This window comes from Alligator sinensis, unplaced genomic scaffold (genome assembly GCF_000455745.1).
Source record: "Alligator sinensis unplaced genomic scaffold, ASM45574v1 scaffold607_1, whole genome shotgun sequence".
Lineage (NCBI taxonomy): Eukaryota > Metazoa > Chordata > Crocodylia > Alligatoridae > Alligator > Alligator sinensis.
Genome location: NW_005841935.1, coordinates 1,602,502 through 1,630,302, shown reverse-complemented (window position 1 = coordinate 1,630,302; position 27,801 = coordinate 1,602,502). Strand labels below are relative to the sequence as shown.

Below are 27,801 nucleotides of genomic sequence, written 5' to 3'. Positions count from 1 at the left end.
GTTTCTCACCCCATTCTCATTAAAAAACTAGGAAACTATGGCATCGATACCTACACAGTCAGATGGGCCACTAGTTGGCTGGAGGGCCGCACCCAGAGAGTGGTAGTGGACGGGTCTTATTCAACCTGGAGGGATGTGGGCAGTGGGGTTCCGCAGGGCTCGGTCCTCGGACCCGCGCTGTTCAACATCTTCATCAGCAACTTGGACGAGGGGGTAAAAAGCACCCTGTTCAAATTCGCAGATGACACTAAGATGTGGGGAGAAGTGGGCACACTAGAAGGGAAGAATAGGCTGCAATAAGACATGGACAGGTTACAGGGGTGGGCGGATGAGAACAGGATGGGTTTCAACACTGACAAGTGCAAGGTAATGCACCTGGGGGGGAAGAACCAGCAGCATACCTACAGGCTGGGTAACTCCCTTCTCATCAGTGCAGAGGCAGAAAAGGATCTTGAAGTCATTATTAATGCCAAAATGAACATGGCCCAACAGACGCGGTCAGGAAGGCCAACCGTACCTTATCATGCATCCACAGGTGCATCTCAAGCAGGTCCAAGGAGGTGATCCTCCCCCTCTATGTGACACTGGTCAGGCTGCAGTTGGAGTACTGCATACAGTTCTGGACGCCGCACTTCAGGAGGGATGTGGACAACATGGAGAGGGCCCAGAGGAGGGCCACTTGCATGATCAGGGGGCAGCAGGGCAGACCCTACGAGGAGAGGCTAAGGGACCTGAACCTGTTCAGCCTCCACAAGAGAAGGCTGAGGGGGGATCTAGTGGCCATTTACAAACAAGTCAGAGGGGACCAGCAGGCATTGGAAGAGTCCCTGTTCCCCCGAGCACTACCAGGAGTGACTAGAAATAACGGTCACAAGCTGGCAGAGGGTAGATTCAGGCTAGACATCAGGAGGCGTTACTTCACAGTCAGGGCGGCTAGGATCTGGAACCAACTTCCGAGAGAAGTGGTGCTGGCTCCTACTCTGGGGGTCTTTAAAAGGAGGCTGGATGAACACCTTGCTGGGGATTTTTGACCCCAGTACTCTTTCCTGCCATGGGAGCGGGGTCAGACTTGATGATATACTCAGGTCCCTTCCAACCCTACCAACTATGAAACTGTGAAACTTCCTGGGTCAGAAAGAGCTCATCAATACAGTTTATGAAGCTACGTGACCAATCTGACCTACCCAAGAGTTCCTCCCAATCTATGTCCAAGTAATTGAAGTCACCCATGACAGCCATGCTCCCTTGCACACGTAGCCTCTGCAGTTCTCAAAAGAACTCCAGATCAAACTCCTCCCCTGGTTTGGTGGCATGTAGTAAATGCCTACAGTTAGGTCACTCTCACCACGCCTCTCCCTCCTCTCCCCGCAAAGTTTGACTCAGAGGGTTTCAAGCTGCTTATCTTTGGAGCCAATGTCAGCCTCCAGAGAGGTCTAAATGCTCCCTCACATAGAGAGCTACACCTCTGCCTTTTTTCCCTATTCGGTCCCTTCTGTGCAGTGTGTAGCCCTCTATGGCTACATTCCAGTCATGTGAGGAGTCCCACCAGGTCTCCATAATCCCTACAAGGTCATATTGCCCACTAAAGAATAGGAGGACTCCTCCTGCTTGTTCCCCATGCTCCTGGCATTAGTGTATAGGCACCCGAGTCCCCCAACTGACACCCCCAATTTAGGCTGTGAGAGAATTGTTCCCTGAACTCTTTCAAAAGTGGTTATTTTAGTGTTCTCCACAACAGAGCTTTCCTGTGTGCCAGTCCCTGGGCATGCTTCACTTGGAGTTTCCCCATCCCCCAGCAAAGTTAGTTTAAAGCCCTGTCCAGAAGATCAGCCATCCCGGCTGAGAACAGGGACTTACCTTTCCACGTAAGGTGGATGCCATCTCGTCCCAGAAGTCCTCTCTCCCTGAAGTGTGGGTTGTGGTTGAAGAAACCAAAGCCCTCACAGTAGCAGCACCATCAGAGGCGTCTGTTTACTTCTTCAGCACAACCTCCCCTCCTGGGTCTATGTTCTGCAACTGGGAGCACAGAATAAAAGACTACTTGCACCCCTAATCTCTTGAGCCCAGACCCCATAGCCCTGTAGTCACTCATGACTCAATCTGGATTACTCCTTGCTGTGTCATTCGTGCTCATATGGATGAGGAAGATGGGGTAGTGGTTGGGGGGCCGACAAGCCTAGGGATCCTCTCTGCAACATCTTGAATGCAGGCCCTAGGGAGGCACCAGACTTCTTGGGCTAGGGGTCTGGACGGCAGATGGGTCCCTCCATGACCCTCAGGAGAGAGTCCCCATCCAACACCACCCAGCATCTCCTCTTAGGTGTGGGAGTTCACTGAGTACTTACCTCCTCCTCTGGTGTCTTCGTTGGAGTTTCCTCTTGCATGGTAAGGGGAGCATACCTGTTATGCAGTGTCAGGGAAGGAGTAGCCCTAGCCCTGCATGCTCTGGAGCCTGAGATGACTGTCTTCCAGCTAGCTCCAGGAGGGTCTTTGTGGTCAGTCTTCTTCATGGCCACCTTCTCCTCCACCAGTGGTGACATGTAGGCAGTGCAAAGGAGTGCCCGTGCACCCCCTAAGGGTGCTGGTGCACCCCCTGACCGGCTGCACTCACTGCTTAGATGATGGGCAGGGGGGGCAGGTGGGAGCACTGGAGCCCACCCTGCGAGTGCCAGCCAAAGAGTGGTGCTCCTGGCGGGGGGCCGCCGCCAGCCACTTCCGGAAGCAGCCACAGCAATCAATCAGCTGCAGGGGACCCACCCCCTCCCTCCCCATCAGTGAGATTGGCCATGGGGGGACCCCCCCCCAGTCAGAGAGATCAGCTTCAGGGGGGCCGCCCCCCAGTTGCTGACTGGTCTCGGGAGGGGCATATCCCCCGCCCCCCCCAACACACACACACACACACACACCAGCCACTTCCGGAAGCAGCCACAGCAATCAATCAGCTGCAGGGGACCCACCCCCTCCCTCCCCATCAGTGAGATTGGCCATGGGGGGACCCCCCCCCAGTCAGAGAGATCAGCTTCAGGGGGGCCGCCCCCCAGTTGCTGACTGGTCTCGGGAGGGGCATATCCCCCGCCCCCCCCAACACACACACACACACACACACACACACACACACACACCGACTAAGGTGGCACTAGTCGCCCATGTCCTCCACCTTCTTCTCTTCTTCTTTTCACTGGAATAGAGCCTGGCAGTAGCCATCAATGTAGTCTTCATGGGCCCTGATGGTGCATAGCTGATGTACCTCCTCCTCAAAGTCCCGCACTTGGTCTTCCGGGGGCTCCACTAGGGAGCACACCCCACAAGTGGGTGTGTCCCCGAGCCCAGCTGCCAGCTGCCAACATTGTTTTATCAGTTACGGTAGCCATATAAAATAATTGGAAATTGGAAAAAAGACAGTGTAAACCAAGGGTTTACCAAGGCAATGTTTTTGGCCGGAATACCGAAAAAAAACGTAATGTGTACCCTGTAAGGTGCCAGAGTGTGGGTACAGCAGAAAAACAAAACTGGGGTGGAGGGTACATGGCAGGACGCACTGCATACTAATATAGTTAATCATAAATGTTGCTTTTTTTTACAGTGAATACCAGGTTTTCTAAAAACTCTAAACCTGATGACAATAAATAAAACTTCACATACTACTTTTGTTCTTGTGTATTCTTTTTTGTTAAGCATGTTTTGATGAGAGGGAGGGGGAGGTGGGGGAAGAAAGTGGGGAAAGAGATGGGGGAAGAGAGGAGAGGAAGAGAGAGGAGAGGAAGAAAGAGAACAGGGAAGAGAGAAAACAGAGGGGAGAGAGCGGGAAGAAAGAGAGGAATGAGAGAGAGAGAGAGAGAGAGAGAGAGAACAAAGGAAATGCAAGAGATCAGCAATGGACTCCTCACTGTTAGCCCCTACTTGGACAACTAAAACAGTATGAAGTCTGGAAACAGTACACTTCTGGTGGAGGATTCTGAGCTGTATGCCACCTCTACCTACCATTCCCCTGGTTTGCTAATATTCAGAGTGCAGGGCAAGGCCTGACCCTTCTGCTGAGGTTTTATTTTGCTACAGATTATTGCTGGGGGATGGCCTCTGCAAAGGGTCTGAGGCACCAGAGATGGCAAAGTATGTCCTCTGGATCCTAATTAAAGATAACCTAGGTATGGCCCCAAAACAAAATGAATATTTTGCTTCTAACTTCAGTAAACGCAACAATATTGACCATAGCATCTGTAGTAGCACGGCTAGTAAGAATGAGGGAAGTGAAATGGAAATTAGCACAATTGAGGGGGAAGCCAAGGATTTAATTCACACACATTGATGGGACCAGACAACCTCTATCTCAAAATTCTGACATCACTGGTACCTAAAACTTCAGCTGTGTTAATTAGTATTTTTAGCAAGTCTATGGAGTGTTACAATGCAATTAAAGAGCAGCAAATATAGTGTCTATGGGTGTGTCTATGTGAGATGCTACTGTGCAGTCATTACTGTGCATTTATTTAGTACTTGTATTAGCAAGGTGTTGTAGCGGAGAGTACCCTGATGACCCATATAGGGGTAACAAACTCCAAGAAGCACCCGTATTGGTCCCCGAGGGTGGGACACCAAGGCAGCTAAGCTCCCCGGGAGTGGAGACTTATCAGGGAAGATGGCGACAGTGAAGTCCGTAGAGCTCCAGGCACTGTGGCCACTCCACTTACAAGCTTGTGCTGGATCCGGGTTGGCCAACACACAGTAGCTGACATCATAAAGATGTGCCCCACACAGGCTGAAGAGAGAACAGAGGCCCAAGATCACGGTTGCGGAAGTATCAACCCAGACCAAGGATTGCCCCGGCAGGGGTGAAGGGAGCAAAGCAAAACCTGCTCACCTGATTTGAGGCTCAGAAGAGTTTCAAGATGGAGGGACCAGGACCACGCCATGGATGAGCAGATGGCATGACATGGAGGCACCAAGGGAAATCACGTGCTTCACTGGAGCGGCGTAAGTGACAAACTGTGAGTCCATTCCAGGATGGGGTCCATGGCTCTATAGTTGCGTTGAGGGTTAGCAACACCAGACGAGGGAAAATTAAGGACTTGACAGACTAAACCTGCTGGGTATAGTCATAATAACCCAGGGAACTGTGATTAAGGGGCTGACAGACATTTAGTGAGGAACCTAGACACAGGCGGTTTGACACACCAAATCCCTAGACTACCACAAAAGGGCACAGGGAGTCTTTCACTAACCTATTGAGACTATTCACCAGGCTGGAGTCCAACTACTTGACCAATTGGGAAGACAGTGCCATTCTATCATCTGGTGGCACACAGCCTAGCTAGACCGTAAGATCTGGTTGGTGTAAGGATGAGGTATAAGAGGAGGCAGAGCCCCAAGAAACAACAAACAGAAGCACTCATGAGGGCAGGTGTAGACCATCAAGGATCCTCCCCTCTTACTAAAAAGATCAAGATGTGGTAGGTGAAATGGAGGGAGTGCCCTGCTAATATGAGCCAGCAAGGCCAAGCTGTCAGGTCCCAAGAGCTGGCACTCGGCAGATTGGAGCACTAGATCTCAGCGGCAGAGTCAAACAAGGCACAGCTGCCTACACAAGTACTAAATAAATGCGCAATAACTAGAGTTACTGTGCAGTAGTGCTGGTGAACATCTTTTAGGTGATGCTACTGCACAGTAGCTTAATAATACTGCACAGTAGCATATTAGCATTGTCCATGCTGTGATACACTACTGCACCATATTTTTCAGCTACTGTGCAGTCAGCATCTCATGTAGATGTGCCCTATATCTAAGAAGGGAAAATGAATTTGGACAAAGTCTTGCATCAATAGTTTGCAATGCTTTAGAACAGGAATGACCACTCCTAAATCAGGCCTATTGACTGGCCTAATGAATTGGGCACTATTGCTTTAGAACAAATTTTGAAGGAAAGAATCATTACAGATATGGCGGGAAATGGAGTAAAATGCAAAGTAGGTTTACCAAAGGCAGAGTACATCAGTCTAATTTGATCATCTTTTTTAGGAAGGACTGATTTTTCTAGATAATGGAAATGTGGTTGATCTCATCTATCTGGACTTCCAGATAGCATTTGCAGTGCACAGGTAAAAATTTTAGTTAGGCTGGAAAAGATGGGGATTAGTAGAGGAGTCAGAAGGTGGGAAAGAAACAGGTTAAAGGGGAAAAATGGGTTGAGCTGAGAAGGGACATATGGGGCTGTAAGGAGGTTAGTAATGGAATTCCTCAAGGATCGGTCTTAGGACCAATCTTAATTGCATTAATGATTTTGGTACAAAAAGTAAGATTGTGCTGATGAACTTGAGGGATAGGAGAAAAAGTAAGAGGGAGCATCTGGATAATCAGAGAACTGGATTACCCTTAGCGATGGAATAATAGAAAAGGGAAGATAGTCAGTACCACAAAATGCAAAGTCACGGATTAGGGAGGAATAACAAGAATTTCTGTTATACTTATGAGGCACATCATTTGGCAATTATGGGTGTTCCCATTTATTACAGGCTGACTGTACCACCAACATGATGTACCTGTATAAACAAAACAGATGCAATCTTGTGCTATATCATGTAAGGCATTCCAAAAGAGAGAGGGGAAATATTAATGCTATTGTCCAAGGCGCTAGTTAGGCCTCCTCTGAAATACTGTGTACAGTTCTTCCATATTTCAGGGATATAGGTTGTAGCTATGTTGGTCTAAGAACATAGGCAGACAAGGTTCTTTGGGTAAATCTGATATCTTTTATTAGATATTTATTATCTTTTATTTCCAACTATGTTAGTTGGTCTAATAAAAGATATCAGATTTACACAAAGAACCTTGTGTACACAGTTCTAGCACTTTAATTTTCACTTGGTGTGCTCCCACACTGAGCCCAGCACGTGTTCAGAAGAGGCATCATGTCAGTTGGACCCAGCTCGCCCAACGTCTGTATAGATCAGACACTTTTTAGTAAGGATTTTTGGCAATTTTATCTAATAGCTGATTGAATCAGCCTTTCACACAAGAGATGAATAAAGTGCATGGCTTGTTTAATCCAGCAAAATGAAAGCTGAGAGGGATATGATCGGGGGTAAGTATCATGGAGGAAGATGGGTTATTTAATCTAAAAGACAGTGTTGACACAACAAATAATAGGTATACATTAGCCAAGGATAAAGTTAGGCTGGAAACTAGAAATCTCTAACTACTATAGGGACAGAAGAGATTGCAGAATAACCTTCCAAGAAGAGTAATATGAGCTGGGGTTTGCAAGAACAGGGGAGGTTTTTCCAGTCCTATGCCCCTAATTGCTCCTGGTAACTTCATGGGCATAGTTATTCTTGACAACTCACCTCCACACCCAAAGTATCCAATACACCTTTGAATTACATTCAGACAGCTGACAGTGCCACCTTTTCACTATTGCTGGGACTTGTTAATTGGTTATTCTTATATTTGAACATGCTCTCTACTTTATGAAATGCATCAAGATGTTCTGATCTAACTTCTCATGTTGATCTGCTTGTGCCTTCTGTTGCACGCTGGTGTGGAGGTTAGTGTTTACTAAGACATCTCGTAAAGGGCTTTCAGATATATGAGTACATGGATATACAAGTCCTTTGCCTCTGAGGATTCATGTCTTTGACATGGCTTTAGCTTCTAACTCCAGCCCTAGGGCTGGCACGTGCATTGTGGCTTATCCAAAACTAAAGCTGCTAACAATATCATTTTGTAAAGCACCTTGACATGCAGGGCATGCAAGAAACTATAGAAGTCATGCTGGAAAGACTTGGAAGAAGCAATTAATGTCAGCAGCATATGATGGCTTTAACACATGTTCTAATTTTACGGCATGCTTTATAATGACTTAAAGCCTTTAGCTTTACTCTGACAAGTTGGTATTCAGGTTCTTTAATTAGTTCTATGAACAGGAAAGGAACTAAATACAGTACATATAAATTAATATAAAGCTTCAAGAATATTAGGAGTATAGCCCATGTATAACACATTTTAAAGGCTTGCTGTCAGCTCAGAGAATGTAATAGATTCTGATCCATTGTATCACCGTCAAGCTGCAATATCTGGTACCATCCATGCCTGGCAAGCAAAAACCTGAAACGGGCCACAAAATACCCCAGGACCTACTCAAATCATGAAATGGGAAGAAGAAAAGAGCCTATTTGCTTTTAGGGGTCATACTTCTAAGTTTCTCCACAAATACAGGCACTGGAATTATACTTTGTTTAAACTAAAACAGATCAGATAATCATCAGAATGCAGGAGCCGATGGTGTTTAAAAGATGGAAAACAAATATCATAAGACCTGTGATAAAATCACAAGCATTGGCAATATTTCTTGGAAATTGGCTGAGCACCTGGGTAATGCCACTTACGCTACAGAAAACCCATAACAACACATCAACCTTTGTGTTCAGTGATCAGACAGTATCTACTTTTCTTCAAGTTTACTGAGCCTCAGATTTTCTGGTAGGTGTAAATGAGTGAGAGGCCATTAAGCTAAAGATTTACCCTGCAGCAAACACTGGGTGCTCATTCCAGCATAGATTCAAGCAGGTAAGGGCCAGCTGCACCAGGAGGCCACAGTCTTAGACAGCATAGTCCCCCTTGCATCCTATGCTAAGACTAGGAGGGAAAGTGGTGCAGAGGCTGATGCACCAGGATGGTGCCAGCTAAGAACTTATTATGCCAAAAGAGATATCAGTGGATGCAGGAACAATGTCTCAGTCCACTTTGTGCTGCCAAAGAAGGAGAGGTGCAGGAGGCTTCTGCCTTGAACTTTAACTGCCCTGAACAGCCTGACCGTAAAAGCTCTGGGGAATTTGTTCAGAAAACAATAAAAATCCCAGTTATCCCATAAATAACCATAGTATTAATGTAACTACCAGACAAAAAGAATGCAGACATTCAGGCTTTAGCTGCAAGGTAAGAAAACCTAAACAATAAATGGCAAGTGGAATGCCCTAGGATCAGTGCATACTAGTAACAACTAAAAAATATTTTTTCTGTATTGATCAGTATAAACCATATCATATCACAATGATATGACTGCTTTAGTTAATATACTGTTTTCCCTCTACCAAATGGTGACAGATTTATGGGACGTTGCAGGTCAACTTTCTAGTGAAGGGATAAACAGTGATGTGGGTATAATATGCAGAATGTAACTTGTTTTATTTGCACGCATATGCCAGTTCTGTAACAGACTTGGTCAACCAGCATGTAGAGATTGCAACCCCCCAGAATGCCTGGCTTCTGGGAAGCATCATCTTCAATTTAAAAATTGTTTCTGGTCACTCCAACTTGGAGAATAAACTATCTTGGTGCCCAGCAAAACTGTGTGTAACAACATTTAGCCACAGCTTGCCTTCTGAAGATAAAATATTTGTCTGCATGTTAAGAAAAACTTGAAAAACTACAACAATGCCACTCAATGTTAGTGACATCTGCAAATGTTACCTTTTTCTATTAGAACAATGTCTGAAAATCCTTTCAGTCATTTTCAACAAATGGGAAGTGTTATGTTTTCCACTTTCTAACATAAAATATCAATATTAAATAATTGTACTGTAAGCCTCAGGGACAGAAAGATTAGGTGGATGGAACTTCCTACTGCTGCCATAAGAGAGGAAGTGAAAAGCCAGTTCTTTTTAACTTTATTTACATTAATTACATCACTTGTCCATAATTCAGCTTTTGCACTATTGCTTTTACTGGGATTTGATTTTGATTGTATACATTATCATATTTTTCCTGTACTAATGGATGGCCACAGGAGTTGTACAGAGTACGTGGCCTGGAGTTAATGGGTCAGCAAGACTGTAGAGTGTAGCGGGCAAACTGAGTTATGCTTAAGCTCTTAGCATAACTTTAGGCCTTCCCAGAACTAAGCAATTAAATTGTACAGAGTGCCTTATAAGGCACTAGGAAAAGTAAGTGTTGTGATTGGTACAGTGGGCTAACCAGGTACAGTACTTTCCCTAGAAGGAAAGGAAACCAAAAATGGAATAGGATTGGAGTATCTTATCTAAAAAGATGAGGTAAGAAACTTGAGGACTGGACAGTTTGAGATGAGAAAGTTACAAAAGTAATGGACAAACAAAGAGACAGTGTGTGTTTGTGTTGCCATCCTGGGGAGACAGGAGCAACCTTGGAATTCCTGTTCAAACAACAAAGAATCCAGAAACTAACATCCCACACACCCAGCAGAGGATCTGAGGCCAGTACCACCAAAGGTCAGTGTTATGACATCTGATAAAAACATTTGCTATGAGAGAGAGAGAGAGAAAGAGTGAGAGAGGGAAGGAGGCATGAGAGAGAGAAATAAAGAGGAGGCCATGAGAGAGAGGGAGGTATGAAAGAGAGGGGGAGACAGGGAGGCATGAGAGAGAGAGAAAGAGAGAGAGCATCACGAGAGAGAGGGGGGAGGTGGAGAGAAGGAGGCATGAAAGAGAGGAGTCATGAATGAAAGAGAGAAAGACAGAGGGGCATGAGAGAGAGAAATAAACAGTGCATCATGAGAGAGAGAGAGAGGGAGGCATGAGAAAGAGAGAGCATGATGGATAACAGACAGAGAAAGTGACAGAGGGAGGAATGAGAGAAAGCAACGGAGGGAGGCATGTGACAGAGAGAGAGATGGGGTCATGAGAGAGACAGTGAACATGATAGAGAGAAGGAGGCATGAATGAGAGAGAGGGAAGCATGAGGGAGAGAGAGAGAATGAGAACAGGAGGCTTTAGAGAGACAGACAGAAAGAAGGGGAGGCAAGAGATAGAGAGAGGATGGAATGGCAGAGAGGGGTAGGCATGAGAGAGAGAGAAAGAGAGGGAGTCATGGGAAAGAGAAGGAGAAGGAGGCACGAAAGAGAGAGGGAGCCAGAGAGAGTTAGGCATGAGGGAGTGAAAGAGACAGGGAGGAATGAAAGAAAGAGAAAAAGCAGACTTGAAAGAGAAAGAGGGAGAAATGGGGAGAGGAGGGAGACAAGAGAGAGAGAGATCAGGAGGCATGAGTGAGAGAGATAGGGAAGCATGAGAGGGATGAGGAGATAGAGAGTGATGCATGAGAGAGGGAGGGAGGGACAAAGAAGAGAGATGGAGGTATGGAAGGGAGAGAGAGAGAAGGCATGATAGAAGAAGGGAGAGAGGAATGAGGGAGAGAGAAAAAGAAAGTCTTCAGAGAGAAAGAGAGAGATGGAGGCATGAGTGAGAAGGAGAGAGTGAGAGGAAGGCATGAAAGAGATCAAGAGAGGGAGGCATGGATAAGAGAGACATGGGGGCATGAGAGGGAGAGGGAGGGAGGGAGACATGAGAAAGAACAGTGTATGAGAGAGACAGAGAGAGAGGTGAAAGAGAGAGGGAACCAAGAGAGAGAGAGAGAAGCAGGCAAGAGTGAGTGAGAGAGAGGGAGGAATGAGAAAGAGCTAAGCAGGCATGAGAGAGAGGAAGGCATGGGTGAGAGAGAGGAGGGAGGCATGGGAAGTAGGGAGAGAGAGAGAGAGGCAGAGGTATGATTGAGACAGAGGGAGGGAGGGATGGAGGGAGGGAGGCATTTGAGAGAGAGACAGGGAAGGAAGTATGTCAGGGAGGGATGTAGGGACTGAAGGTGTCATGAGAAAGAGATTGGGAGGATGAGAGACAGAGAGAGACAGTGAGACATGAGAGAGGGAAGGAGGGGAACATGAGAGAGAGGGAGGGAGACATTAGAAAGAGTGAGGGATGAGAGACAGAGAGAGAGAGACAGGGAGGCATGGGGAGAAGGCATAAGAGAGAAGGGATGAAGGCATGTGAGAGAGAGTGGGGAGGCAAGAGAGAGAAGGGGACAAGAGAGAGAAGGCAAAGTAAAAGAGAGTGGGAGGGGAGAGAGAGAGTGTGGGAGGTGATAGAGAGAGGTGGAAGTGAGAGAGACAGAGGGGGAGGTGGGAAAGAGAAAGGGAGGATTGTGAGAGAGAGGGGAAAGGCAAAGAGAGGGGGAGGGGAGAGAGAGAGTCGGGAGGCAAAAGAGTGAGGGGGGAGGCCATAGAGAGACATGAGACAAGAGGCAGAGAGCAGGGAGGCTGGTGGGGGGAAAGCAAGAAGGATATAGGGGAAGCTGGGAGACAAAGGGGGGTGAGACAAAGGGGCTGCTGAGTGAAGGAGGGGAATGTGATAGAGAGAGGAGGAGTGATAGAGGGGGATGCCATAGAGAGAGTGATGGTGAAGCTAGAGAGGGAGAGAGAGAGAGTGGGAGGTGAGCGAAAGTGGGGGAGGTGATAGAGGTGGAGGAGAGAGGAAGTGAGAAGTGGATGCAAGATAGGGAGAGGTGAGGCAACAGGGAAGAGAGAGAAGGAGAGAGACAGAGGCAAAGGGGAGAAAAAGATGGGGAGATGTTAGAGAGAGAGGGAGGAGGCAGAAGAGAGAGGGGAATCTGAGAAAGAAAGTGGGGAGGCGAGGGGGGGGAGGTGAGAGAGAGACAGGGACAGGAAAAGAATGAGAGGGGGAGGCCAGAGAGAGACATGAGGCATGACAGAGATAGCAGGGAGGCCAGAGAGAGAAAGATTGGGGGGAGAGGGTTAGAGGGGGAGCCAGGAGAGAGAGGGAAGGTTAGAAAGAGAGGAAGGGGGAGGAAAGAGAGAAGGGGAGAGAGAGGGAGGTGAGAGCCACAGGCTGCTGATAGGGAGAGGGGGAGGTGAGAGGGAGAGAGAGGGGGAGATGAGAGAGTGAAAGGGGGGATGATAAGAGAGGAGAGGGGGAGGGGAAGAGAGGGGGAAGTGAGAGAGGGAGGGGGCAGTGAGAGAGTGAGGGGGAAGGCAAGTGAGAGAGAGGAAGACGAGAGGGGGAAGCAAGAGATGGGACAGCAAAGGAGAAAAGGGGATGTGAGAGAGAGAGAGGGAGAGGTGTGGGAGATAAGGGGGAGTGGGAGGTGATGGCAGGGAGGAGACAGTGAGAGAGCAGTGGAGGTGAGATAGGGAGAGGGGGAAATGAGAGAAAGGAGGAGAGGCAAGTGGAGGAGAGAGACATGTGAGGGATGGGGAGAGCTGAGTGAGAGTGGGGGAGGCAGAAGAGATAGGGGAAGCATAGGCAATGGAAGTGGGGGTTTACTGGGCTCATCCCCCCAAACAGGGGGCAGCAGGTATGGCCGGAGGCTAGCCCAACCACAGGCTGCTGCGGCAGAGGTGAGAGGCACACACACTCAGATACCCTGCACAGCCAGGATCGCAGCCGGCCCAGCAGGCAGGTAAGTTTCTTTCTTTACCTGGGCTAGTGGGGGGCAGATTGAGACCCCACAGTGCAGGAGGCAGTGGGGTAGGGGCAGGGGCGAATCATTCACCACTGCCCCTGCCTTGTGCTGCACTGTGAGGATCATCCCACGATCCAGCCTGGCTGCGGCCCCATTCACAGTGAATGGGACCACGGCTGGGCCAGGTCATGGGACATTTAGAGCCCGGTGGCTCCTCCAGAGATGCAGCGTGGCACTGGGGAGCCAAGGGGGGGGCGGGGGATGTGCCCCTCCCATCTTTGCATGAGGCAAGGGAGGGTTGCAGCTGCAAGCTGGGATCTGCCTGCTCCCAGCCTCTGTGCCTCATTGCCACTGCTTCAAAAGTGGCACAGTGTCATGTGAGTCCTGCCACTGCAGCGAGGCACATGGTGCCACGCCATACCACTTTCCAAGCAGTGGCAGCAAGGCGTGGAGGCTGGGAGCAGGCAGAACCCAGCTCGCAGCTGCGTCCTGCCCTTGACCCATGCAAAGTTGCGGGGGGGCGGGGGGCATGTGCCCCCCTTGCCTTTGGGAGGGTGCCATATTTGAACATGCTGACAATCACTCTTTGGTGACTGGTAGCTCCTCTGCTAAGAATAGTATGACACCTCCCCATCTCCCAGCAGGGACACCATATTTGTAATTTAGTATGATCTCGAGCAAGGGGATGCAAGATTAAAAAAAACAGTTAGGAAGCCCAGGAAAATTCCAGCCCAGGGATTGGCTAGATGGCTCCCCTTAAGACCAGAGTGTCTCCCCTCTCCCAGGGTGGAGAGAGAGAGGCATGCACTGTGTGACAAGGGCTGAGAAGAGCCTGCAGCATGGTCCCACCCTGCAGCTGCCTGCTGGGCCCCTCATGGGTGGGCCACAGGCCAATGGAGAGCCTGAAGGGTCAGGCAAAAGAGAGCAGACCCCTAGAATGAGCAGGTGAAGTTCATGAGTAGCTAAAAAAATCCCTTAGGGTGGGGACACAGCTCCAGGAAACTCCTAGAGAGTGGGTAGTGATTCCTTGCTGGGCTTGGAGACTTGTGGGGGGCGGTCGGTAAGAATGTAAGAGAACCCCTGTGTGGGTGGTCATGAAAAGGACTGTGGCAGGACTGGGTCAGCTGGGTGTAAAGAGACACCAGCTAGGGAAAGGTCCCAGGATGCCAGTGTGGGTTAAGGCCCAGGGAAGCGCAACTTGAAGGTAAGCATCTGTGTGCCTGAGTGCCTAAAGGGGGAAAGTGAGCCCATAAGTGCTGCCTGATTTGTGGTGGTAGTTTGTTCTCCCTCTGTGGCTCAATTGTGTAATAACTCTGTGGGCTTGGAGAGGCTGTGCACATGTTACACAAATTGCCAAATGCTCAAATCACAAGCGAGACCTTATGAGGGAGGAGAAATCAAGATACCATGTTTATTGATTAAGACACCAAAGAACAATAAACACAGATTTTTCTGTATCCCTCCTTTTGCAATTCTCCACCACTTAAATGTTACACAAATTGCCAATTGGTCAAATTACGAGCGAGACCTTATGAGGGAGGATAAGGCAAGATGCTACGTTTATCGATTAAGCGCTTAACTAACACACATACACACACACACACACACACACACACATTCATACCCCAATTTCTGTTCTGTGCTGGTATACGTTACTAGTCTTATCAGTGCCCAGATCAACTTAGTGGCCAGCCAAGTTGATCATGAGTAGGAGCTGGGCTCCTGCCAGTCCATCTCATCAGATGAACCAATGTTCCAGGATGACATGCAGAACAAGACCCAAAATTGATACGTCTCACCCCATCTTTTATAGCCTTGTCAATTCACCCAGTCCTCTGGGCTGGTGCTGTGTTATCACTGTGTTCTTCCTTGATTGCCATTGTTCTCTTGCTGTTCTGGGGAGGATTCTTCTGGTTTTGGTCTTTTATCTGTCTGCATTCTTCATCTAGTTGGCAGCTGATGTTTTCCTTTTCCACAGATACTCTCTCACCCACACTTTCACACATACAAAGGTCGAGCACTTGTGTCAAACTACAAAGCAATACAAAATGGAGTTTCTTAAGGCAATGCAAAACTCAAGAAAATACATAAGACTAAAAGCAATAGGCAAAAAGTCTATTTGTATAACACAGAAACAGAGAGGAGTGCACGGTGGCCATTAGTTGTATATAATTAATTAGGGGATTAATACAATGAGTATTTAACATAGTGCATAAGTTATTGGTTTTACATTTGTTATCTTGACCACCCTTTAAGTGTAACTAGTTATCAGCTGTTATTTTTTTGTATAAACCCAACCTTGTGTATTATAAGTAGAGTATTGCACTGATAGTAGTTAATATTTTGCTTGCATATATTAATTATTTTCTGTATATAATTAAATTTCTGTAAATAGTTACTCCTGAGTCTTCAAGGTCTCTTTATTGTGAAAGGGAGCCTCTCCTCTCAAGGAGCCTGTGGCCACTCGTAGGTGAACTGAGCAGGGGTAAAACTACCTGGCACCCCAGGTCCGAAGCATCTGGACACGGCCGTGGGTAGCATCGCACACCAAGGGTTACATAAATAAAAGTCATTGAATGCACAATTTATTGTGTACTCTTTTATTTACACTGTGTATTATTTTAATAACCAGCTACTTTTACTGTATTAACAGTCATTTAATGGGTTTAATTTTTTTATTGAGTCATTATGTTTGCAGCCAAACTCACAAGTAACTGTTTTTGTCATCTGTTTTTCAAACTGAAGTCTGATTGAAATACAATGAGACCATGGCAGATCCTGTGGGGAGAAGAATTGCAATTCCTGAGAAATCATGAGAAGAATGTCATGTTGATTTAAGCAAGTGCATTCTCTGTCAGGCTGAAAATGATCAAAAAACTACTGCAACTTCAAATGGAAGAAAACAAATTATGGAAGCAGAAATGATTAGGAACAATATTGTCACAAAAAGAATGAGACAAGTGTTGACCGATACCGAATTTGTGTACTGGGTAAATAACCAGTGTTATAAGCAATATACATTGAAAAAAGGTCTAGAAAAGGCCACCTTGTGCTCAGAAGAAGATGACCGTCAATCTACTAGCAGCTGTTCTTCTTAAGAGAGGACACAATGAAGAACCCATTCTTACATGCAACCAAGAGCACCTCCATCTTCATATAAATCATCGGCAAATCTTTCTTGTGTTATATATGGCCAGCAAACCATAACAAAATAAAAGAGAAGTTCCACATCTGGGAAATACAAAGGGCTTTGGCAACTGCTCTTCATCTCTTGAGGTGCAGACCTGGAATCAGAATCCCAAGTGTTTGGAACAGATGTACTTTATCACAAAGTATGCCTGGAACTGTACTTGAAGAAATACAACAACACTCTGAAGCAGTCTGTTACCCAGAAAACACCTTCTCTTAAGGATACAGCTTTTGAGAAAGCAAATGAAATTTTGGGGCCTATATTGAAAGATGCTTACTGTTTCACACTTTCTGAAGTAAGAGATCTTGTAAATGATTTGGCATAAGGAATAATGAAGTGAAGATGCATTTACAAAAGTGCCATGGAGATGGGCTATGTTTCAATTAATCGGACTGCAAAAATGAGCCTATAATGGTGCTTCTGAGAAACTAACACCAGAGTAAATTATTAAGCACATTAAAACAGCAGTGAAGGACATATGGGCTAATCCCTTAAGAAAGTAGATTCTGGACTAGAAGATAGGCTCTGTGATTGTGAAGAACTGAGGTCAGCATGGCTAAGAATTCAACTGCCAAATGAACTTGTCACATTTTTCTCAGTGCTACTCAGTGTAAGTAAGGAAGTGTTAATATCCAATGTGATGTCTGAGGACCACCAGCATGATCAGTCAGATGTGTCAGAGAACAGCAGTGATGAAAGTGATGGTGAGGAGTGTGAGAAGGGGACATCTAAAATACTTTCACATGAAAGTACATCATCCCTAAATGCTATTGTTTCAGATCCTATATCACCCATTTCATAATGGCTGGAAAAAAACCCTCACTTCAGATCATGACTGGTGAAGAGTGGGATTCCAGGTGAAAGCTCATCAGCCACACCCACTCCTACATGGGCTGGATGTTGTGCTTTATTATTAAGAGCAAAAATGCCACTGATGCATATTGGTTTCCTGCCAGTAATTCCAAAACCTGTTGCACATTATGCAACAGTTTATACAGCCCTTAAAAACCTTCAAATCATTTGCTTTTAACTGAATCAGATATCTCTGCCTGTCTTTTATAATAAGGGAGTATTTCATATAATCACAGATATAATAATATGTAACCCATCACAGTTTACAGACATTGTTCCAATGATGGGAAATTTTCATTGCACTAAAGTTATCATCACACATGCCCACCCTGCGATTGGCCTCCAACTCGGCACTGCTCAGGATGGCAAACTGTGGCCCCACAAAGCCAGGCGGAGAGGCTGCGGCTCCTCCTGTAGGGCCTGTGGCAGCCGCAGTTGAGGTTTGGGCCCACCTCTCTCCACCACCACCCAGGGGCTGGAGGTAGCTTTACCTGCATTCTGGCTGGTGGTCTGCAGTTTGCCAGCCCGGCCACTTCCTGTCTGCAGTTTGCCAGGCCGCAGCATAGAAAGGTTGGGAACCCCTAGCTTAGGGCCCCACCCTGTCATAATCCAGCACTGAGTACAGGAGTGGATATGGGGCTTTTGGCCTGCCCCCAGGCCCACCCAAAAATTGTGTCCCTCCCCTCCTCCTCCACTAGACTCAGGAGGCACCAGTCACCCCTGGTTTTCATGCACATTATTGGGACATACCTGCATGGGAGTGGTGCTCAGGATGCTTTGGTGGAATGTGGTATATCTGGTGTTAAAGTTGTAGAATCAGTTATGAAAGGTAGACACTATGTGAGGTCATTCAAGGGATTTCTCATCTTGTCAGAAGTCATACAAAAACTAAAATGGGATACCTTCTGGAAAATCACTCTTTTTGACAAGTATTCTGCAGTACTTAAAAATGCACAAGAACTGAAGACATCTCTCAGAAATAAGGATGCAAAGACGTCTCAGGACACCTATGAACACCGTTTACTGAAAATTAATTATCTCTATGAAGATTACAAAGCTTTCAGCACTTCCTGTGGCCAGCACCACAACTGAACGAGACCTGGGTGTTGTGATGGACCACAAAATGAACATGAGCCACCAATGCGATGTCATAGCTGGCAGAGCTAAGCAAACACTGACATACATCTACTGAGGCATCTCGAGCAATGCTAAGGATGTCATCTTTCCGCTCTGCTTAGCCTTGGTGAGACTGAAGTTGGAGTACTGCACCCAGTTCTGGGCACCGCACTTCAGGAAGGATGTGGAGAAGCTTGAGATAGTCCAAAGGAGGGCCACATGCATGATTAGAGGCCTAGAGACCAGGTCATACGAGGAGAGGCTGAAAGACTTGGGACTGTTCAGCCTGGAGAAGATAAGGCTCAGAGGGGAGTTGGTGGCAGACTGTAAGTATACCAGGGGTGTATATCAGGGACTGGGGGAGCATCTATTCACCAAGGCCTCCAAGGGGAGGACAAGAAACAATGGGTACAAAGTGAGTGAAGATTGCTTCAGACTAGAGATAAGGAAAAACTTCTTTACAAGTCAAGTGCCGAGGGTTTGGACCAGGCTCCCCCCAGAGGTGGTACAGTCATCCACCCTGCCGATCTTCAAAATGTGTCTTGATGCCCACGTTGCTGAGGTCATCTGACCCCAGCAGTCTTTCCTGCCCAATTGCAAGGGGGATGGACCCCATGATCTGTAAGGTCCCTTCCAGTCCCTAACATCTCCATCCTGAGGGGGACTGAGGGGGTAATCTGCCGCCCCAACCCCTTAGCCCAAGAAGTTTGCTGCTTCCCGGGAGATCACATCTGAGACATTGAGGAGAAGATCCCTAAACTCCTCCAGCCCACTGACCACTATCCCATGCTCCTTATCTATGTGGGCACCAATGACACGGCTCTGAGTGCTCCCAGCCAGGTCATGAGGCACTACAGGGATTTGGGAGCAGGACTTAAGGTCTGGGGGCACAGGTGGTGTTTTCTTCGATCCTCCCAGTCTCAGGCTATGGGCTAAGGAGGGAGAGGAGGATCCAGGTAGTCAACAAAAGACTGCGGTGCTGGTATCATCAGGAAGGCTTTGGCTTCCATAACCACAGTCTGCTCTTTGGTGAGAGAGGCAGCAAGCTGCTGGGAAGGGACAGTCTCCACCTCCCTCCGCTGGGGAGGAGGCTCTTCTCAGCGAGACTGGCTGACCTGCTCCACCGGGCTTTAAACTAAGCCCTCCAGGGGATGCGGGGCACTACTGCCACTGCTGGCCCACTGAGCAACACTTGCAAAGCCAGCAGGCCAAGGCATATAAAGGAACCCACCCCTGCCCCAGCCCTGGAACAATCTGTAGGCAAGACAAGGGCCCCCAAGGGGACACTTGCATGCCTGTACACAAATGCCAGGAGCTTGGGGAATAAACAGGAGGAACTTGTCCTCCTGCTAAACTCAAATAACTATGATGTCATAGGGATAATGGAGACCTGGTGGGACTCCACCCATGACTGGGCCACAGATATAGATGGCTATACCCTGTACAGGAGGGATCGAGTGGACAAAAAGGGAAAGGAGAGCTACGCATCCCTGCAAGCTGACATTGGCACCCGCAGGGGATGGCTTGAGACCCTCTGTGTTAAAATCCATGGGGAACATGGCACAGGGGATACTATGGTGAGAGTCTACTACAGACCCCCTACCCAGGGTCAAGACCTTGACCAGGAGTTTGCCAGTGAATTAGCTGAGGCCACGCACTCCCGGTGCATGATTGTCATGGGAAACTTTAACTACCCAGACATCTCGTGGGAGGAGCGCTCAGCCAAATCCGAGTGGTCGCAAAGCTTTCTCTTATGCATGGATGACTCTATCTGATGCAGGAAGTCTATGGGCCAACAAGAGGTAAAGCGCTGCTTGACCTCGTACTGGCAACCGGGGATGACCTAATCAGTGACCTAACTATCGAAGGGAAGCTGGGTGACAGTGACCATGAGCTGATCACCTTTACCATCTGTCGTAAAGCTGGCAAGTCAGTCAGTAATGCAGAAGTCCTTGACTTCAGGAAAGCTGACTTTGGCAAGCTCAGGAGGCTTGTCAGTTAAACCCTAAAGGGCCATAACCCAAAGGGGAGGGGAGTTCAGGACAAGTGGTTGCTCCTCAAGGGAGCAATCCTGGATGCGCAAGCAAAGTCCATCCCATCTCGGAGGAAAGGCAGCAAACGGGCACTGAAGCCCCCTTGGCTCTCCAGGGAACTAGCGGACCTCCTGTGTCTTAAAAGGAAGACCTACAAAGGATAGAGGACTGGAACCACCACCAAGGAAGAATACTCTGCTCAGGTCTGGACCTGCAGAGAGCAAACCAGGAAAGCCAAGGCTGTGACAGAACTCCAGCTAGCTACAAATATCAAGGACAATAAAAAGTCCTTTTTTAGATATGTGGGGAGCCAGAGGAAAAGCAAGGGCAACATTGGACCCCTGCTAAACCAGATGGGACAACTGACAGCTGATGCCCAGGAAAAAGCAAACTTGCTAAATGGGTACTTTGCATCAGTTTTTTCACCAGTCCCATGGGACGCCCCTGCCCACTGTGGGTCAGGGAGGCCTGGGTGAGGGAGATTCCTTACCTTCCATAGAAGCTGTCCTCATGAAGGAACACCTTGACAGGCTGGATACCTTCAAGTCAGCCGGCCCTGATGGTTTACACCCCAGGGTACTCAAGGAGCTGGCTAGCATCATAGCTCAGCCCCTGGCATGGATCTTCGAGAACTCCTGGTGCTCTGGTGAAGTGCCCAACAATTGGAAGAAGGCCAATGTCATGCCAATCTTCAAGAAAGGGAGGAAAGTAGATCTGGCAAACTACAGGCCCATCAGCCTAACCTCTATCCTGGGGAAGGTCTTGGAAAAGATTATCAAAGAGGCCATCCTTAACAGACTAGCTGATGGTAATATCCTGAGGGATACCCAGCATGGGTTTGTTGTGGGTAGGTCTTGCTTGACCAATCTCATTTCCTTCTATGACCAGGTGACCTATCACCGGGACAAGGGAGAAGAGATTGATGTTGTATATCATGACTTTAAAAAAGCCTTCAATCTGGTATCCCATGATCACTTCTTAGTAAAACTGGCTAACTGTGGCCTCAGCCATACCACGATCTGCTGGCTGGGGAACTGGCCCGATGGTAGGACCCAGAGGGTGGTGGTTGATGGAAGTCAGTCGTTGTGGTGCCCTGTGACCAGTGGGGTCCCTCGGGGCTCTGTCCTAGGGCCTACGCTATTTAACATCTTCATTAATGATGTGGACATTGGTATCAGAAGCGGACTGGCCAAGTTCGCCAATGACACCAAACTCTGGGGTAAAGCATCCACACCTGAGGACAGCAGGGTGATCCAGGCAGACCTTGACAGACTCAGGAAATGGGCAGATGAGAGCCTGATGGTGTTTAACACCGAAAAATGCAAGGTTCTCCACCTTGGGAGGAAAAACCTGCAGCATGTTTATAGACTTGGCAGTGCTTTGCTGGCTAACACTACGAACAAAAGGGACTTGGGGGTCATGATTGACCACAAGATGAACATGAGCCTTCAATGTGATGCTGCAGCTAGTAAAGCGACCAAAACGCTGGCTTGCACCTATAAATGCTTCTCAAGCAAATCCAAGGACATCATTCTCCCATTGTACTCGGCCTTGGTGAGGCCACAGCTGGAGTACTGCGTCCAGTTTTGGGTTCCACAATTCAAAAAGGATGTGGAGAAGCTTGAGAGAGTCCAGAGGAGAGCCACGCACATGATCAGAGGTCAGGAAAACAGGCCTTATGATGAGAGGCTGAGAGTCACGGGACTCTTCAGCCTGGAAGAGCACAGGCTCAGGGGTGATCTGGTGGCCACCTATAAGTTTATCAGGGGTGCTCGTCAGGATCTGGGGGAATGTCTGTTCACCAGAGCGCCCCAAGGGATGACAAGATCGAACAGTCATAAACTCTGCCGTGACTGATTCAGGCTGGACATAAGGAAGAACTTCTTTACTCTCCGAGCCCCCAAGGTTTGGAATAGACTGCCACCGGAGGCTGTTCAAACACCCACTTTGAACGCCTTCAAGACACATTTGGATGTTTATCTTGCTGGGATCCTATGATCCCTGCTGAATTCCTGCCCCTGGGGCAGGGGGCTGGACTTGATGATCCTCCAGGGTCCCTTCCAGCCCAGATGTCTATGAAATCTATGAAATCTATGAAACTATGAAATCTGAGATGTGCAAGTATTAGGATGGTTTCCTTGAGATAGCTCAGATGCTCAAAAATCTGGTAGCCACTGATAAAGGGGGTGATTGGGAATCACATCTTCAAACTGTACAGAACCTCCTCTCTACATTTAGAGAATTTGATGGCATTAATTACTTGTGCCATGCATCTTGGTACCCTGAAAATATGAAAGATCTCCAGGCACGACATGCAGACGTGTACCAAAACATTTTAGATGGCTGTTTTATTGTCTGACAACAGAGCAGGTAATTCTGTGCAATTTCTCCTGATATGAAGCTGGAACAAACTATTCAGAGATCTCAAAAAAGTCCTGGTAGAAGTAATTGGACAGACTGGGCAATATGTTCATTAACAATATTAAAATATGTTAATGAATGGGAACTTGTTTATCATTACATTCTCGCAATAAGCAACACATTCTGAAAATTAACAGGGTCTGACAGAAACCTCCTCTCACCATGAGTTGCCTGGGAGTTCAGCCTCAAATATTGAATCACGTGTTTCCTGTGTGTTCCAGTTCATGGAAGGGAGAGGGAACCTGTATATGACATTCAGTCAGATGCAACTTTACAATTTCATGAGCAAGCGATGTGTCTTAAGAGAGGTTGCTGAAAGTCTGCTTTCATTCAGAGAACATGCAAAGGAGGCTTATATGAAGTTTAGAGATAAATGTTTCATTAAGAAAACAAAGAAGCTTTCGGATACCATTAAGAAGGTAAAATGTCCAGGATTTGTTTCTGATGGAGATAAACAGGTAGAAAAACATAAACCAACTGCAGCATCAGAAAACAACTTCTACTCTGCAGCTAAGAAAACCCTACACAGATTCATAGATTCACAGAAGTTTAGAGCTGGAAGGGGCCTCGTGAGATAGTCGGGTCTATCCCCACCTACTCTGGTCAAATACCCCAGCAAGGTGTGCATCCACTCTCCTTTTGAAGATCTCCAGGGTAGGTGCTGGCACCCCCCTCCCCCCCGGGAGTCTATTCCAGAATCTGGTCATATGAACTGTGAAGAAGTTTTTCCTTATATCCAGTCTGAAACCTTCTTCTAGATTATGACCACTGCTCCTGGTTTTCCCCTGAGGCACTTTAGTAAATAGTTGTTCACCTAGCCCCTGATGCTCACCCCTGATATATTTGTAAACTGCCACCAAATCCCCCCAAAGTATTCTCTTTTCTAGGCTGACCAATCCCATATCTGTCAGCCTTTCCTCATACAGCTTGCTTTTCAAGCCTCTAATCATATGAGTGGTTCTTCTCTGGACTTTCTCAAGCTTCTCCACATCCTTCTTGAAGTCTGACGCCCGGAACTGGACGCACTACTCTAGCAGCCTCACCAGTGCCAAGCAGAGTGGGAGAATAACTTCCTTAGTTTTGTTTGAGATACATTGGTTGATGCATGCCAGCTTATTGTATGCTCTGTTAACTGTAGCATCACACTGGTGGCTCATATTCATTTTACAGTCAATTTTGATCCTCAGGTCCCTTTTGGATGTGGTGCTAGCTAGTGTAACATCACTGAGCCTGTTGGTTTGTTGCAGATTTTTCCGCCCCAGATGGAGCACTTTATGCTTCTCAGTGTTGAACAGCATCTGGTTCTGGTCCTTCCATCTAACTAATCTGTCTAGGTCCACCTGGATCATTGGCCTACCCTGAAGCATGGATGCACTTCCCCGCAGCTTAATGTCATCAGCGAACTTTGCCAGTGTGCTCTTCACCCCCACATCCAGATCATTGATGAAGCTGTTGAAAAGCACTGGTACAAGTACTGAACCCTGGGGGACCCCACTGGCTACTTTCCACCAGGTCAGCACAGATCTGTCTGTTAGTACTCTCTGGGTCTGACCCCACAGCCAGTTTCCCACCCATCTGACTGTTGAATTCTTGAGCCCATAGTCCCCTAGTTTTACCTCAAAAGCTTCATGGGACACCAAGTCAAAGTCCAAGTAAATGATGTCAACCTCATCTCCCTTATCCAGGTGGTGAGTAACTTGGTCGTAGAAGTAGATGAGGTTAGTCAGACATGACCTACCCTACACATAGCAAAGGATTGAGGAGAGCCTGTTAAAAACATACTGGGTGCGTCTACACATGATGCTACATTGCTATAGTGATGTGCTACGGCAACATAACTCGTCACTATGGCATCAGTGGGCACATACCAGGATGCCAATGCTACATTACTGTAACAATGAGCTACCTCACTATATCATGTCGCTACGGTGACATAGCTGCTAAAAACAACCATGCCCCACCAAGACAGCACAGTCTGTACCATCATTTAATACTTCCTAATGGACGTATGCCATTGGGTGAGAGCTCTGATCGGACGTTGGGGCCCCAGGATAAAAGTCTTTGCGAGGTTGGGCGTATGGGCAAGGATCAGTATGCCGTTTTTGTTCTAAATTTTGAATTTTCAAAGCCATTAGGATAGTCTTAAGTTCTTTTCTTTTTTCCTTTTCTGCCTGCTGTTGTTCCCATAAATCGATACATGCCTGAACAATTTCAGTCATTTGTTTTCCTTTCCGGCCTAGAACCAACTGCTGTAATTTTTCTTTTAACTTTGGCTGTAAATTCTTTACATAGGTGGTAACTATCAACCCTCGCATGTTGTCTGCAGCAGGATCAATGCCGGGATGTCTTTGGATTGCTGCACAAAGTCAATTTTGAAAATCGGCTGGATGTTGTCGCAACGGGCAGAGAACAGTTGACTTAAAATAGTGCGGTTCTCCAAAGGTGGTCACAATCAATCTTCCTCCCTCTTGGGCATATAGGGTTATTACAGTCTGCCCATATGAACCTCTTTGGATATTCTTCACCTCGTATAAGGGTCTTAATTCAGACTTTACATTTTTCTTAACTTCTCACATACTAGCTAGGTCATCATCATCAGAGTCTAAATTAATTGAAGCTGGGGGGGAAAACAGGCTTGCTGGTGGCTCTGTAGGTGAACAGCTAGCTGCAGCAGCAGGAGGAGCAGGGTTGACTGTTTGGGCAGGAGGAGGAGGAACAGGACTAGGTACCCAGGAATCTAGTAGGTCTTCTGTATCTTCTTGGGTGCAGGTACCGTTGGGCGCCGGCATAATAGGGTAAAGGTTTTTATATGTTGGAGGGCAATTTGGAGCTGGTGGAACGCTAGGGTTTTTCTCTTTTATAGGAGGCTGAGCCAATTTTTCCTCCTTTAATGTAGCCAATTGCCTTTTTAATGTATCCCAATTTTTCGTTTGAATCTCTGAGACTAGCTTCAATTGATTTTTGTTTTCTTTTAGAAGCTTCATTATCGCATAGGTACCAATATTCAATCTGCTTTGGCTTGGGTATCTCTAAGAATCCCCTCAGGTAATTTAATTTATCGGGATCAAAGGTTCCTTTATCAGGAAACTGTAACCCAGGGTTTTCATAGGTATAACCATTCCAAGCATGTGCCAATTTAACTAAGTGCTTTTGCTTCTTTGGACCCAATTTAGTTCCATATTCCTTACACATATACCCCAAAGATGTTTTTGGGTCTGGGCAAGAGGATCCTTGACCCATTGCCAGGATAATATAACAAAACTAGGAGAGATTTACCTGAGACATAAGAGGAAGGCGAAACGGGTTCATCAGAGCGATGCCCGGTGCCAGAGACACAAAAGGATGCACAAACTGGAACACGAGCCCTTGCTTTCAAGATTGGCTCGCAAGCGGCCAACTTGGGGCGGCTGCCCGTGAACCAGACACAAGGGAAGGACACAAGACAATCTCTCAAATATAAATCAGAGTTATCAGGACAGACAGACTGCTAGAGGAGCGAAGGGATAAACAGAGAAAAGTCTAGGCGTCCCCAGACAAAATCAGAACAGTCTACCTGTCAGGATCCCAAGTCAGTCAGATTCAAATCTTTCAGCCAGTTTCAAATAAAGTAACTTTCAGTCAGTCAGATAAAATAAACTAAGTCTTATACTTATAAAAGTAACGTAGGGAGCGCTTACCGCCGAGAAGACGTTACTTGTCCAGGCTAGGGAACACTGAGACCCGTTAAGTGAGATTTTTTTAATTAGGATCTCTTACCTCTGAGTTTTGGCGCCACGGGTGTCAGTTGTGTCCCCAGGCTGTTCAAGCTGCCAACTCGGTGTTCCGCTGCATCCCACTAATGACACCAGAAAACTGTGGGGGAAAACTTCGTCCCCGGGTTCGTTGGGCGGAGGCTCAGACGAACAGGCCAATTGAAGTTTTAAGACTTAGTTTATTAAAGAAAGCATTCCTGGTCAGCATCCTACACGAATTCAGAATTTTGCCATGAGGTCTGACTCTGAACATAGGCAGTGAGGGGGTAATACAGAAAATGTGACATCATAAGCATAGCAACAGTATAAACCAATCAACATTAGCCATGACGCAGACAAGTCTGCACATGTCTTCAACTTGTTACTGGAGAAAAAAACTAGTTTAAACCAGTCTGTAACAGCAAGGTCATGACCTGGCTACATGACTCACTCACAAACAAAATGGCAGACTGGAACCATTTTGTTTTTCCCCTTCACAACCATACCTAAAAGTCCCTGCCTAGCACTTACAAGAAGCACAACTTATTTATTGGATGAGGGCAGAGCAGTGCATTATAAATTAACTTAGAAAGGCACAAGCTTTTGTAGGCTACAACTTACTCAGGCCTCTCTGAATGAGTTAGTCTGTCTTGCCTTCTTGTCAAAGTTCAGACTAACCTGGTAATTACTTCTCTTTATTCATTGAATGTTAACATCCATTGTCTTTTCCAACTATAAAGCTGGTCCTGTGGCATGATCACAGAATCCGGGCCCTCTACACCCATTAGACTAGGTGGGACACCATACAAGGTGGACTCTAATAAATGTGGGACAATCCCTGGGAGTGGGAGCCAGATTACAACCCACATCATGACTTCATGTGTCTGTCTCCCTCATGCCACATGGTGTCAGAAGTGGGCCTGATTCCTCTCTTTGGTGCAGGGGAAGGGAAAAAGAGGAGCCCCAAACTGCAGGAGTGCAAATAGTCTCTCCCTGACTCCCTGTGTGCACTACAGCTGGGAGGAGACAGGCTGAAAGCCCAGTGCAGCTATGGAGGCTGTAACACAGATGGCTCTGCTAGAGAAGTTTGACTATGGGAATGCAAGCAGTTGGTCTTGCTGAATCAGAACATTTGAGTGGTTCTGTATGGCTCCAGATGTATCAGAAAGAACATAGGAATACTAGGTAAATGCCCTTATCTTTGCCATGGAAAAGCTAAAGTTGATAGTCTATGTGCCCC

At 47.0% G+C, this 27,801-nt stretch overlaps 1 protein-coding gene across 1 annotated transcript in view; it reads left to right on the top strand.

Moving 5' to 3' along the window:
* The first annotated feature begins 10,140 nt into the window (after positions 1 to 10,140).
* LOC102368774 (purpurin) overlaps positions 10,141 to 27,801 on the top strand; it is a 50,647-nt gene continuing 32,986 nt past the window's right edge. Inside the window, exon 1 of the mRNA XM_006019665.2 lies at positions 10,141 to 10,238. The gene's annotated coding sequence lies outside the window, so the exon portion shown is untranslated. The remainder of the gene's footprint in view (positions 10,239 to 27,801) is intronic.